At 41.5% G+C, this 13396-nt stretch overlaps 1 protein-coding gene across 1 annotated transcript in view; it reads right to left on the reverse strand.

Moving 5' to 3' along the window:
• Positions 1 to 13396, reverse strand: part of LOC111144434 (CUB and Sushi multiple domains 1) — a 1720260-nt gene that overhangs the window by 1031703 nt on the left and 675161 nt on the right. The window contains exon 3 of the mRNA XM_022498737.1: positions 7148 to 7342. The gene's annotated coding sequence lies outside the window, so the exon portion shown is untranslated. The remainder of the gene's footprint in view (positions 1 to 7147; positions 7343 to 13396) is intronic.

A 13396-nucleotide genomic window follows, 5' to 3' on the forward strand; every position in this document is an offset into this window, starting at 1 on the left:
CAGTTTCTTCCCTCAAAAAAAATATTTCATATGTGTTTGCTTTCTTAAAAACCTCTCCATTTTCTCATTTGACAGATGCCTATGAAACATGACTTTTTTAACTTGAGCCAAACCCTTCAATTACAAACTTCAAAGTCCACTTGCCTACACGTGTGCACATGCGCACATGTGTGTGTGTGCACGTGTGTGCAGAAAGACGAGAGAAATTATACTTCAGCAGAAGACACTAATACACTTAAAATGACCCAATAATGCTTTAACACTTCTGGGAAGAGATGTTTTCCATGTGTAAGTTTATACTCCTCTCTAGTGTCCATCAATGTGGACGCAGACATGGACACTTGCAAGCATGCTAAGGTTTAAAGGATTTTCCTCTGAAGCAACAGTTCTTAAGAAGCCATTTGAGGTGAACCAATGAAAGAGGAAGACATTGGATTTAGGAACGAGCGGGCAGATTGAGCGGGGTGGTGACAGAACAGCCTGGGAAGCCAGTGCAGAGCGCTTAAGGGACAGTTCAGGGAGCAGGAGGGACTGGGTTTGGGGAATAAGGGCAATGGAAGTACAATACCTGGGAGCAGTGGCAACTAGAGACTTCAGGAAGGACAGAAAGCAACAGTCTGTGAAATGTGAAGCAATCTGGTTTAACAGAAAGTCTATGGCCTTCAGGAAGAAGAACAGAGTTTGCTCCTAGTAAAAATTCAAACATGTGTAAAGTAGAAGACATCCGTATTATTTTGACAACACATAAGTTTTACTAATGCACAAGGGGAAAAATAGAGATAATTCAAAATTTCAGGACCAATGGAAGGCAGTCGTGGCATGACCAGGCCAGCCATTTACCAAATCTGTCTCTTCTTCCTTCTGACTAAGGAAGATCCAACTCCTCACCTCCTTTCTGATTAGGTGTGAACACAAGGGCTGAGTCTATCCAACACGATGGACATGCAGGGACCTGCTCTACCCACTCCAGCTTTGTCCTCCTGCTGCCAAGCGCATGGAGACAAGGCTGGCAACTCACAGAAAGCCAGATACACAAGTCCCCAGATTACCAATTGTATCAGAACTAGTTGCTAGTCAGAAGTATTCATGTAGTGTTAAACATGTGCACACAACATTTGCATTTCAGCTTGCTAATATGACATTAGCTAAGTAAGCTATAGAAAGCAGCCTTGGTCCAAATGTGAAACAAACGTAATTATGGCATTTTTATGAATAATGAGGCTAAGAAAGAACTCATCTGAACTCTGAGTGGCACAGAGGTTGTGATATTGGATTATAGAGGAGGCAACGTAATTACAGGCATAATACTTAGCTCTGCAGTGAAAAATATTTACATAGTTATAATAATATGGCTGTTGTTTATTGCTTGTCAGCCTTTAGACAAATTAAGAAAGACTTGATTATAACATAAAATATAAATGTGAACAACTCTGATATTGCAAAAGTTCTACTACTGCTGGGAGAATAAGACAGAAGGAAAGGATTAGAAGGTCCACCAGAATGGGGGAGGCCAGCTACCTATTCTCTGTTGGTGCCGTGCCTCCTTTCAGCTTGAGCTCTATCCCTGATAAAGCCTCGCCTGGGCCTTTGGTTTTTGGGTCTGGCCTTGTTCCTAGCATTTTTGGCCCTCAGACATCGATTCCGGGAGCAGATTTTGGCAACCATGAAGAGATCCTAAGACGAGCCAGGACTCAGTGGGGTTGAAGAGGCTGGACCTGAAGCTCTGCTGGCTCGCTAATGGGGGCGGACAGCCGTCCCAAGGCCAGACTAGGATGCTCCAGGATGCAGGCTGGTGTATCAGCCCGAGGACCACGGCTTCACAAAGCACCGATGAGCGGCTGGCCTTGCCTGTCACTACCAACCAATCAGGGTGAAGCCCTTCCAGCCAATCAGGGTGAAGCCCTTTTCCGGCTTCCCCTTACTGCTAAGTAGACTGGGAACTCTAATAGACTATTCCACCGTGAACCCGAGTGGGAAGGTTCTCATTACAAGCAGGGCCTCTGCTCTGTTCGGAGAGACAGCATCACCGCTCTCTGGCTGTGCCGCGCCTCCCTCAGCTTCAGTTGTAGCCCCACTAAAGCCTTGCCTGTGTCTTTGGGGGAAAAAAAGATAGACTGTGTATTTAAATTTGTAAGATAATATGCAGAAATCTGAATTAGGAGAAACAAAAGAAAATGTAAAAAATGTAAAAAATAAATTAGGACAAGCAAGACATCGTAGATGCGACTAACAGATCTTAATACTCAAAGCAAAATGTCAATTAAAAAATTGATAAAAAACAGTATAAGCAGTTATAATGATAAAAAAAAACAGTCAAATGTTATCAAACTATCTGTGGCATAATGATAGTTTCAATGGGGTGTTTCTTTCCATAGTAATGCCTTTGTTATTACTATTTTTTAAATTATGTGTATATGCCACTTACAGTAAACACATTTTAGTGAAAGCAGGATGATATCATCAACTGTCTTGTTATATTGTCCAAGCCCCAAATTTATAACCTATGTCAGCACAATTTGAAATCTCCTCTCTTTCATTACAAGAATAACAGTGTTTTCCCTGCCTACATCTCAAGATGACTGGAGATACAAACAGGTTCATGAATTTATGGACTTCAGCATATTTGCAAATTGAAATTATATAAATGCCATTGTTAGATGCCTTTCTATGGGAGTTCATAGGAGGTGTGCACATGTTAATACAGACTAATCTGTCAAGTGCAGAATGGACAAAAATAAGGTATTTAAGACCGCTTATAACTGATAATGTCCACAGCTATGACTTCAGGGATCTCAGCTCTGTCATAGCTGCTAAAAGTTATTTTATAAAGCACTTTGCAAATACAAAGTGTTCCATCATTGAAAGCATTAAGGCACATCAAAGGTGATGTTTAGGGAAGAAAGAGCATGCGTCTTTGGCTGGAGTGGACTAGCGTGTTCTTGGAACTGGCTTATTTCAAATAGCACACACCTGTTGCAACTGCCCTGACATTTATGCAAAGCATAAAACAAAACTTAAGCTATCTTAATCTCTTCTATGCCCAGCCATAGCTAAGTTCCCCAAATGTCTCTCATATCTACCTACCCTCTATGTGACTGTAATCACGGAATAAGGCAGCAGATGTAAGATCACACGGATACTTGAAAAGTGAGGTCCAGAATCGGAGTTGCAGCGTCTACAGAGAGGCAGGAAGGAGGGCCACACCCACTTCATGCTGGGATGATGGGTGGAGAGGACCATTTCCTCATGGGGTTGTTTTGGATCAGATAAATTGTTTCTCATGAAGGAGCATTTTCCAAATGCAGATCCTTACCTATTTCCTTTCTACCTTCTTGATCATGCCATAAATCTGGGGACAACATGCTGCTGTTCAGTTTCCATTCAAGAACAATCTCTTCTCTTTTGGATTTTATACTCTATGACCCTCAGTGTCCTGGGGACCAAAGTAATATGTGATATATCCTGGCTTCTGATGTTATAGTCTTTTTGACTTAATAATACAGTGAGGGAAGCATAAAGAAAATGAAGATGACACTTAAACTCTAAGCTCAGAGCATCTGTTATTCATTCTATCTACTTCCTTCTTTTCCCCCTTTGTATTTCTTCACTAAGTACCCACCAGACTTGCACAGGCAGAAACAGCAAATCTTTGCAAGATTGGAAGAGACCATAGGAGCCATAAGAAATAATGGAGTGAAATCAAGATATAGATGTTAAGTTGAAAACTCCAGAATAAATGGGGAAGACTGAAATAGGATGCCTCCAGAAGAAGACAATCTAGACTCTCATCTTGGAAAGAAGTCATTTTGACGCAGGTCATAGGAATTAGAGGAATCCATTTTAAGCAGAGCTGGCTGGTCTCCTTTTTCATTATGTACTAATTTTATTGAATATATGGTTCTTTTTTTTTTTTTAAAGAGTATCACGACTCTAGAAATGATACACACGTTTAGGTGTCATTGTTCAGGTTAAATGCTGTCCCTGGGAGTTGATATGTAAATTCTTCAGCGCTCACAAGAAACATTGTAACGGGATATAGTGGTGTTACGGTTAGTAGCGCCATCAAGAAGAATGCTCCGGCGATTCCTGGAACTAAACAGCTGGAAGGTTGGGGAAGCAGGAAATACACTCATTTCATTTTTATAAATAATTTAAGCCCACTTTACTGAAATCCATTTATGTCTTCCCTAGATATGCCATCTACACATTTATAGAATTAGGTCATTGTTTTTTTCTTGATGATTCAGTTTCCTAATTCGATGACACACTGTTGCATCTTTCAAATTCGTTTCATTAAATAATTGTATCTAATTTAATGCCTTTTGAGTTTGCTACTAGCCCAAGCACTGGGAAAAGCAAAATAGAGGCATAAATGTAATAATCTGTAATAAAGGGAAAAATATTTATCTTGACAAAAGTATATTAATATAGTTGGAATTTAATAAATTGGTGACAGAATAAGAATGATTATGGGCTTAAAGTTATATTAACTTTGACTTTATAAGGTTTATAATTGTGTAACTGGTAAAGACCCTTCGATTAAGAAGAAAACTCCTTGGGGAAGAAAGAAGGGGCTACTGTTAATATTGACTTCTTGCATTTTCAAGCTTGTAATGGCGCCTTATGTGGTACTCAGCGTAGTTCTACATCCCTATCACGTCCCGGAGGGAATCAGGGATAGTGGTAAGGGGAAAGAGCTACAGACCAGGCTACATTTTAATGTAGAGGGAAATCAAGGTGATAGTCACAAAGTCTGTATGACTCCGTACTATCTCCTGGGAGGTTAGAGACTAATTCAGGAAACGATGTTAACGTTTGGTAACATCGTTGTTAACAATGGTAACAAAATCAATGCTGTGGCAGAAGGACTTGTTTTTGAAGCAAGCACAAAGGAGGTTGCAAAGTAAGAAATGACAGAAACTGGGACTTTAGTGTAAACTTGATAAATTAGTAAGATTTATGACCCCACGGGACAAAAACAGGTAAACTGTGTAACAGGATAAAAACAGCAAATGTTTGGGATTAAGCATGGAGTAGTACGTCGGGAAGGGATTCTTTGGGAGGAAAAACAATAACCGGTGGGTCAGGTTTGCCAGTTTCTGTGGTATAAACCCTCCCTGCATGGTGACGTCTGGCTCAGAGCAGGGTGTGAGGAATGCAGAGCTGAAGAGACGCTGCCATCAGTAGCTGTGAGGAAAGCCAGCGTCCGGGAGCCCTGGCAGAACACTGCATGTGGGGAGAAAGGCGTCAGCCTGTGTCCGGGAGCCCTGGCAGACGACATTCACCGTTCAGCCAAGCCAGGGCTGTCCTGTGGCACGTGGGTAGCCACGATGAAGACTGGGCATGTTACTCCTGCTGAGTCCCTGAGGGGGTCTGGCTGAGGGAGAGAGGGGGCGAGGAAGCCATGTGTGCTGGGAAGGACCGTCAGGGAGTAGAATGCAGGATGGACGCCGAGATTCTACATGGGGAGCTCATGTGACCAACGTGAAATGGGTCTGGGTGAAGAGAAAAAGGAATGAGAACAGGGAGTGGGAACAGAGATGAGTGCAGGACGGTTCAAAAAGGAAAAGCTAGCACACAGGGAATAAGGGAACGAAGCTGCAGGAGCGCCCGTTTTCACGGAGCTCTATTATCTACTACCCAGCAGTTGTATTATTTATCATCTATTATCCAATAGTTCCCTATTGAGAGGGAACAATGGTGGGACCAGGAAGACAGCCCGCATTCAGGAGGGCCTGGTGGCAGAGTCAACAGTTAATTGGGGAGAATCGATAAGAAGAACAAGTCAATGGAATCAAGGCCTGGATGTTGAGTACACTGTCCTTTTGATAAAATGGAAAATAGTTAATAGCAGTAAAGGAAAGGAGAGAAAGAGGGAGAGAGATAATGGACTTTAGAAATATGGGGCGGGAATAAGCATTTCCAGAGGAAAAAGAGATGCTTGGAATAGAAAATATTCCCAATGGGATTTCTCCCAGGGTGGAGGAATTCCTGGAACACACTGTGCCTGAACTCCATCAACTGTGAGCTAGAACGCCTTGGGCAAGTCACATTTCTTAACTTCGGATTCCTCCGCTGCAAAAGGAATCTGCCATGGAACACCGGCTTGGGAAGGTGAGACAGGAAACCGCGGAAGCTACCAATCTGGACTAGCTACCAGCAGGGGCGACGGCAACAGGATGGTAGCACGGGAAGCAATAGAGGCCATCCTGCAAGGAGTTAGCAAAGTACCCATTATGCAGCACAGACGGAACAGGAAGCCCATGGGTGACAAGGCTTTGTCCTACGAGGTGTCAAGGCTGAGGCTGGGGATGTGTGCGGCTCTGAGCTCAGACTGGGGTCAGACGGGGCTGTGAGCCTCAACCCCACTGCCTGTGTCTGGGACACGTTGAAAATACAAATTGTGTTTCTTTATCTGTTAAACGAGTGTCTAGAGTTACTATTGCCATGGTTGCTGTGAGTGTCGGTGCGATCCCATTAAAGCGGTCAGCACGTTCTCTGGCCTCCCGGTTGGCCACACTTTTTATTTTTGAAACCGTAAGATGAGTTTTTTCTCAGAAGACTCAGAACTTAAGAGTTACAGTAAGCTCATTCCTAAAGTTATGGGAGCAGTAAAATAATGTTATGGAAAAGGCTAAAAATCACAGGGTGTGTCAGGAAAGAAATTCTAACCTCGCCCCAAATCATGTCACTGAGCACTTGGATACAGTGTTATCTCTCACAGTCACCTTGTTTCAAAGGTCTAAGAGAGTTGAAAGAGTCCTCAAAAGTGATCCTTTAATCATCAAGGCGTGTTTGTCATTTTCAAGGAGGAAAAAGATAAAAAAGGAGCTGTCAAATCAAGAAGTACATAAATGTGCCTAGTAAATCCCAGAATGCTGGGACAGCAAACGATAACATTATGCAGAAGGCCATGAACTTGAGAAACAGAAGAAAAACGCAGGTATTTAAGGAACATCATCTAAGTCTGTTATTGGGTTTGTCAAACTGGGGTCACATGGAACACAACTTCTAGGAACGGATAAGCTGGCGTGCCAAGAGCCAATGGGAGGCGAACTCTTCACTTAGTGGAAACTTTTACACCATCAGTATCAAAGCCATGTATCGATTCCGGGCTGCTAACGCCATCTGGTCGTCTGGGACTCACCCCTGCAGAACGGAGCCGGAAAGTCCCACGAAGCACCGTTCCCAGGGCTGACAATGCAGGTCAGAACCGCGTGGCCTTCCAAGACGTAGCCGGGGAGGCAGCTGTACCTGATCTTGTCCCCGATGTTGAACCTTGTTCCGTGCAGAACTCCTTTCAGGATTTCCCCCGGATTTCCACATGTGTGGCTAGGTAAAACTGTTGAAAGAAAAAAAAAAAAAACAGAAAAGTTAAAAATATTTCTATGGAGGGGCGCCTGGGTGGCTCAGTGGGTTAAGCCGCTGCCTTCGGCTCAGGTCATGATCTCAGGGTCCTGGGATCGAGTCCCGCATCGGGCTCTCTGCTTGGCAGGGAGCCTGCTTCCCTCCTTCTCTCTGCCTGCCTCTCTGTCTACTTGTGATCTCTCTCTGTCAAATAAATAAATAAAATCTTTAAAAAAAAATTTCTATGGAGACCAACTTCTACCCCAAAACACGCACTGCATTTGAATGATTCAGATTAGCAAACCCAGTACAAACACATTTTCATTTTGCCTGAAAAAACAGAGAAAATGTATTCATGTTTTAGAATATCTACCATTTAACCATGTTGAAAGATCCTTTAAAAATTAAAAATAAATGCAGTTTGAGAGGAAAAAATACAGTTCTGCTTAGATTCTGCCTTCTTGATGACCTCTAGATCATTCTCTAATTAGGAGATCCTACAGTCTCCTGGAGTTAGCAGCCGGTGACACAGTGGGGATATGGACATCTGAAAACGTGGGATCAGAAATACAGCATCAGAAACATCAGAAAGTTGGGATCAGAAATATAGCAGAAATGAATATTCATATCATGTTGGTCTTTATTCCTTTAGGACCAACACTACCAAATACACATCACTAATCAATGCTTAATAAATGTTTGTTGGACAGACGACTGAATTAAGGAATAAAGTGAAGATTTCACTTGTTAATCTAACAGACTTAAAAAAAAAAATCACACCACTATTATATTCCAACTTGGCTGTTAGGCTTCACTCATTTATAGTGTCTGGTTGACAACAAAGTTTTATCTATAATAGTTTTGACGAAGCAAGTCCGTAAGAAAGACTTGATTCTGTTCTTTCCAGACCTGCTCACTTTTTATGTGCAGACCATTCTCTGTCTAATTCAAGTGCCTTGAAACCTCATCAACAGGATGGCATTCCATACGCAGAACATAATTTTGAACTTAACTGATTCACTGTTAGGTTAAATGGATCAAGCTGATGATTGTTGGTTCCTATCTACATATTCTGGTTTAAATTTAGCATATGATCAATAAGTCAGAGCTATCATAAAGTAGTGAAATTAACCAAGGGCCTGCCATTTAAGAGAGAAATGATTTCTGGGGCCCCTGGGGGGAGCTCAGTCTGTTCGTTAAGTACCTGACTTTGGCTCTGGTCATAATCTCAGTGTCCTGGGATCGAGCCCCAGGTCTGGCTCCCTGCTCAGTGAGGAGTCTGCTTCCCCCTCTCCTTCTGCCTCTCCCCTGCTCATAAATAAAATCTTTTTGAAAAATGATTTCCAAAAAAGCATTTCCAATAAGCAAATTATTTTATGTCTGTACTTTTTTTTTAATTTTTAACAGATCTGGGGTGGATTTTGATATATGTGTATAAAGGAATGCAAAATATTGCTTACTTTGTTTGTAAACTGAGAAATAAAACTTTCCCAATGAATGGGAAGGGAATTTCAGTGATTTCTAAAATGATTTTTATTATTACAAAATTACTTAAGTAGGTACAAACTAAGCTATGTAAAAACACTTAGAGAACAAATATTACAACTTCAATATGTAATATTGACATGTTTATGAAATCAGTTTACATAGTCAAAGCGTGCTCAGTTCTAGATTTTTTAAAAAAAGTTTGTGAAACCAGTCTGCAAAGACCTGTTAGTTTGACAACACAATAGAAAAATTCACGATAATTCACAGTCTTCTTTGTCTCTTATAAAAAAGAAAGTCTGTATTTAATTCCACATCCACTATCACTAAGGCAATAAATTTGTTTTTTTTTAAAAATGTTGTTTAAAAACACTGTTCAGTCTCCAACGCTTCTAAGGTAGAAAGTTTCAGTTTTAGCTAGGAGGACCACTTCAGTCCAGGACCCAGGACATCCGCCCAGCAGCAGAGCTGGGGATCTGAGAGCCAGACAGGGAAGGTGGGGGCTGAATTTCCACCACCAATGGCAAAAAAGAGATGGGGGTGGGGGAAATATGTACATATGAATGCTTTTGGTGTTTTCCTTCCTGCTCCAAGAATATTTAGAATTCACAAATCCTTCCTTGCCTTTCTTTTTTTTTTTTAAGATTTTATTTATTTATCTGACAGAGAGCACAAGCAGGGGAGCAGTAGGCAGGGAGAAAGGGAGAGCAGGCTCCCCACTGCGCAGGGAACCCGATGGGGCCCTGGATCCCAGGATCCCAGAATCATGACCGGAGCCAAAGGCAGCCGATTAACACGCTGAACCAGGCAGTTGCCCATCTTGGTTTTTTTTTCAAAGACACCTTTATTATTTACATTAAATGGTATAAAGACTTCTTATTAGAAGGTACACAGATTCACTTTAGAATGTGTCCAGATAAATTGTTTTCCCGAAGACAAAAGTCATCAATGTTAACCTATCAAAAACCTTAAAACTGTCTACAGAGAACCACAATGTGTGATGACTTTCAGAAGTGGAAAAACTCCATAAGCTACTCTGAAAGCTAAATGTGACCGATACAACTTTTCTATCTACTTCTCTATTGAAAACAGCAAGAAATCATTTCAGTGACTAGCTTTAGTGCAGATAACGTAATTGACTTTTGTACAGAAAGACCAGAGTAACAGAAATACAATATGAGAGATTCCTTGCGATGTTGCTGCTTCATGAGCAAACGCCATTCTATGTAATACCTATTTACTACATTGAAGGAGGAGTGAAGGAGAGGTCGTACGTAAAAGTTGGCTGTGCAATCATATCGCTAGGAATGTGGAATTGCATGGACTTTGAAATGTTTAAGGAAAAAAAGGGGGGGAAAAAAAAGAAGAAAAATCATTCCTGAAAACAGGGATCTCCCAAAGTGGGCCTCTGAAAAGAAAACATCCATGTCTTAAAACTTCTAACAGAGTTGAACGCAGCATTTGGAAACAGACAACTGTGGGCATTCGGACAGAACAATAATTTTGGCCATTCTGGATTATCAAGCTAGGGCAGGACTCGGTAATACGGAGGTTCAAAGTGACTGACCGCCAGAGAAAACAGAGGAGCCTATGGAAGGTGCGTACGATGAGCATGGCAGCTCAAACAGTGTAGACGAAGTAAAGGGTCTTCTTCAGGCACAGCTGCTGACTGCCAGCGAGACGGTGGCGCTACTGATGTCAGCTATGCCCACTGGAGCCACGGGCAGAGACGGGCTTCTCTGGGTCTGGGCCACGCAGATGGGAAAGGTGATCAAACGCTAACTCTAAAAGTTTAGTGTCACTGGTTGGTAGGACGAGGTTATATTTGATTTGAGGAATGAGTATTTTATTGTCAATGAACTGGATTTTAGAAAAAATAATAAAAAATGTGAATGATGCCAGCGAGAAAGTAGAAATAACTGAGGATGAATGAAAAGATTCACTTTCGGTTATAAACAACAAAATGTCAAAAGTGGGCACATTATAAAAGCATTATCAATTCAATTAACCATGATCAGAATACCCTAAATTGTGAAAAATGGATGAAAATAATTGTGGGTCTACGTGAAGATTTAAGGCAACGGCATGTAAAACTTGCCAACACACAAAAATCCAGGGGCTGGGAAAGACTACTTTAACATAAACTCCATCCAAATGGCATTTCTGCCAATTTCATTTTAACTAATTTTTTACCCAGTTCCCCTGAAGATAGTGAATGTCCCTTTGTGTCTTCCATGGTAATGAGTGCACATTAAGTATTTAGTAAATACTTATTGAATTGACTGGAACTCTAATTTTAATTCCCTTAAATCCTTTCTTGAAGTAATTTGCACTCTTTCCCATGGACGCTTCAAGAAAGAAATTTTTATTTGGGTAATGGGAATTCAGCACCCAGCACATACATTTGGTAATGGGAAAGCATTTCTTGAAAGGAGCTCTGGGCACAGTTCCTCCTTCTCAAGGCAGGTCTCATTCCATCGGACCGCACGAAGCCAAGTCTGAACACCCAGGGCTTGAAACACAGGCTGCCATTCTAATCACACTCAGAGAAATTCCCTCCCTGACGCATTTGGTTTGGCAAGTGTCTTGGTCACAACTCAGGGACTTCATTAGGCTTTCATTAGAACCTTGACCCCGACTGTTTAAGTGATGAAATGGTGTCCTATCAACTCCTTTTCCAGGAGAAAAGCAAAACCACAAGGATGCTGAAATAAAACAGAGCATTCATATTCATTCTGAACAGGACAAAAGGCTAGTGAATGGAAGTTTGAAATCCATGGGGGGAGAGGCAGTGTTTTTCACAGCTTGGGCACAATCAATGAAATGTCACTGGGCGCAATCCTTTGGAAACCTGGTCCCAGAGGGTGTATGTCAGATGATGTGTTTACACTTTGCCTTTCTAGGAGTCTCCCTGCAGCTTAAGGAAATAGAACCTGGAGTGCCCATGTGACACACAGCACTTGAAATGTAAACTAAGGAGATGTGGGTGTCCATGACTCTTTGCGCCCCCTCCCACAGCCTTGGGGAGTGATTAGAAAAATAGGGTTACCTAATTTTCAGAAACTTTAAAAATCTTGGAACTGGAAAAACCCCATAAATCTTGACAAATCTTGACACCTGACCTCTTTTCTCAGTACAGACTCTCTAAATCATGGACAGCTGCTAAAGTAGGAGGATGGAGAGGGGGTCGTGGCACAAGAAAACCCCCAAGGACCACTCGGGAGACAGCAATAACCCATACCCCCTTTCCCAGTCACTATTCACGGTGGAGGATCAGTGAGGAAGAAATGCTGCATGAAAACTATTACTCTGAAGAGTGACAGGAGCTCTAGGACTGAACTTAAAGACAATGTGAGTTTTATGTATATTTCAAGGTAGAAAGTGGTAAGGTTTGGCCAGATTCGAAAGGAAAGTTCATCTCTAAGGGCAGCAGCTGTAAGCGGTGGACATTCAGCAAGGGAAGTATACCGTGTGCTGGGGTGTGGGAAGGGGATGGGTTCTCAGACGTGTTTTTCCACTTCAGAGATGGCCTGTAATTTGGGGCAAATGACTTAAATCTCAGTTTCTGTGTCTTGAATGGGGAGATGACATGTAAAGCTTATGGATGGGTGTGTGTGAAACCAAAGGAAATACAGATTGAACAGTTAACAGGACATCCAGAACAGAAGGAGGGATCAACAGACATTCACAATTCTGATTTTCCCCAGATGCAATGCACCATGGACGTCTCAGGGAAATAACAGAAACTTACAAGTATGCAGCGCTTCTAATACATACCGACTTCAGAAACGACAAAGCTAGTAAAAGTCCGTGGGAACCAATATTGTCCTTAAAATGGGAAACCAAAGAGAAAGACATTCCATTCTATTTTTAGCCATATTAATTCTACTTTACTATTCCTGCTGTTATAATAATAGTAATACTTACACAGCACATACTATGAGCTAGACATGGTTTATATTTATTAACAGTATGCATGAAGTAAGTACTATTATTATCCTATTTCTGTAAAGAAAGCTACTGTGGCACAGAGAAGTTAAGTAATTTCTCCACGGCCACACAGCTGGAAGTCCTGGTGGTAGGATTTGCAAATGCCGGATCCAGAATTTCTATTCTTCAGCACTATAATAAACTTTCTTACAAACATGTCAACATCAAAAGAAATAATAAAGTGTCTTCAAATCTGTAGTGTTCTCAAGGGAGATTTGCTTGATATAATAACATGGGTTATTATATCACTTAACTTTGTGCAATGGATCCCTTCATAGTCTTCCTATTTTTTATTTTTTGAGTAGACTCAACACCCACCATGGATCCACCCAACAAGAAGATCAAACTCATGACCCCAAGATCAAGATCTGAGCTGAAATCAAGAGTTGGATGCTCAACCAACTGAGTTATCCAGGCGCCCCTCATGGTCTTCTATTTTTAAGTCAAAGGCAGACGTTGTCTAAATTTTTCTAATCTGGAGCTACAGCAGGGCCTTGGCTATCTCAAACAACACAGGCATTAATCCAGGAATAAATTACTGCAAAATTAGTACAAAAAGAGTTAAATGAAAAAT

Source organism: Enhydra lutris, unplaced genomic scaffold, assembly GCF_002288905.1.
Source record: "Enhydra lutris kenyoni isolate GAN:26980312 unplaced genomic scaffold, ASM228890v2 scaffoldscaffold11, whole genome shotgun sequence".
NCBI classification, from domain to species: Eukaryota; Metazoa; Chordata; class Mammalia; order Carnivora; family Mustelidae; genus Enhydra; species Enhydra lutris.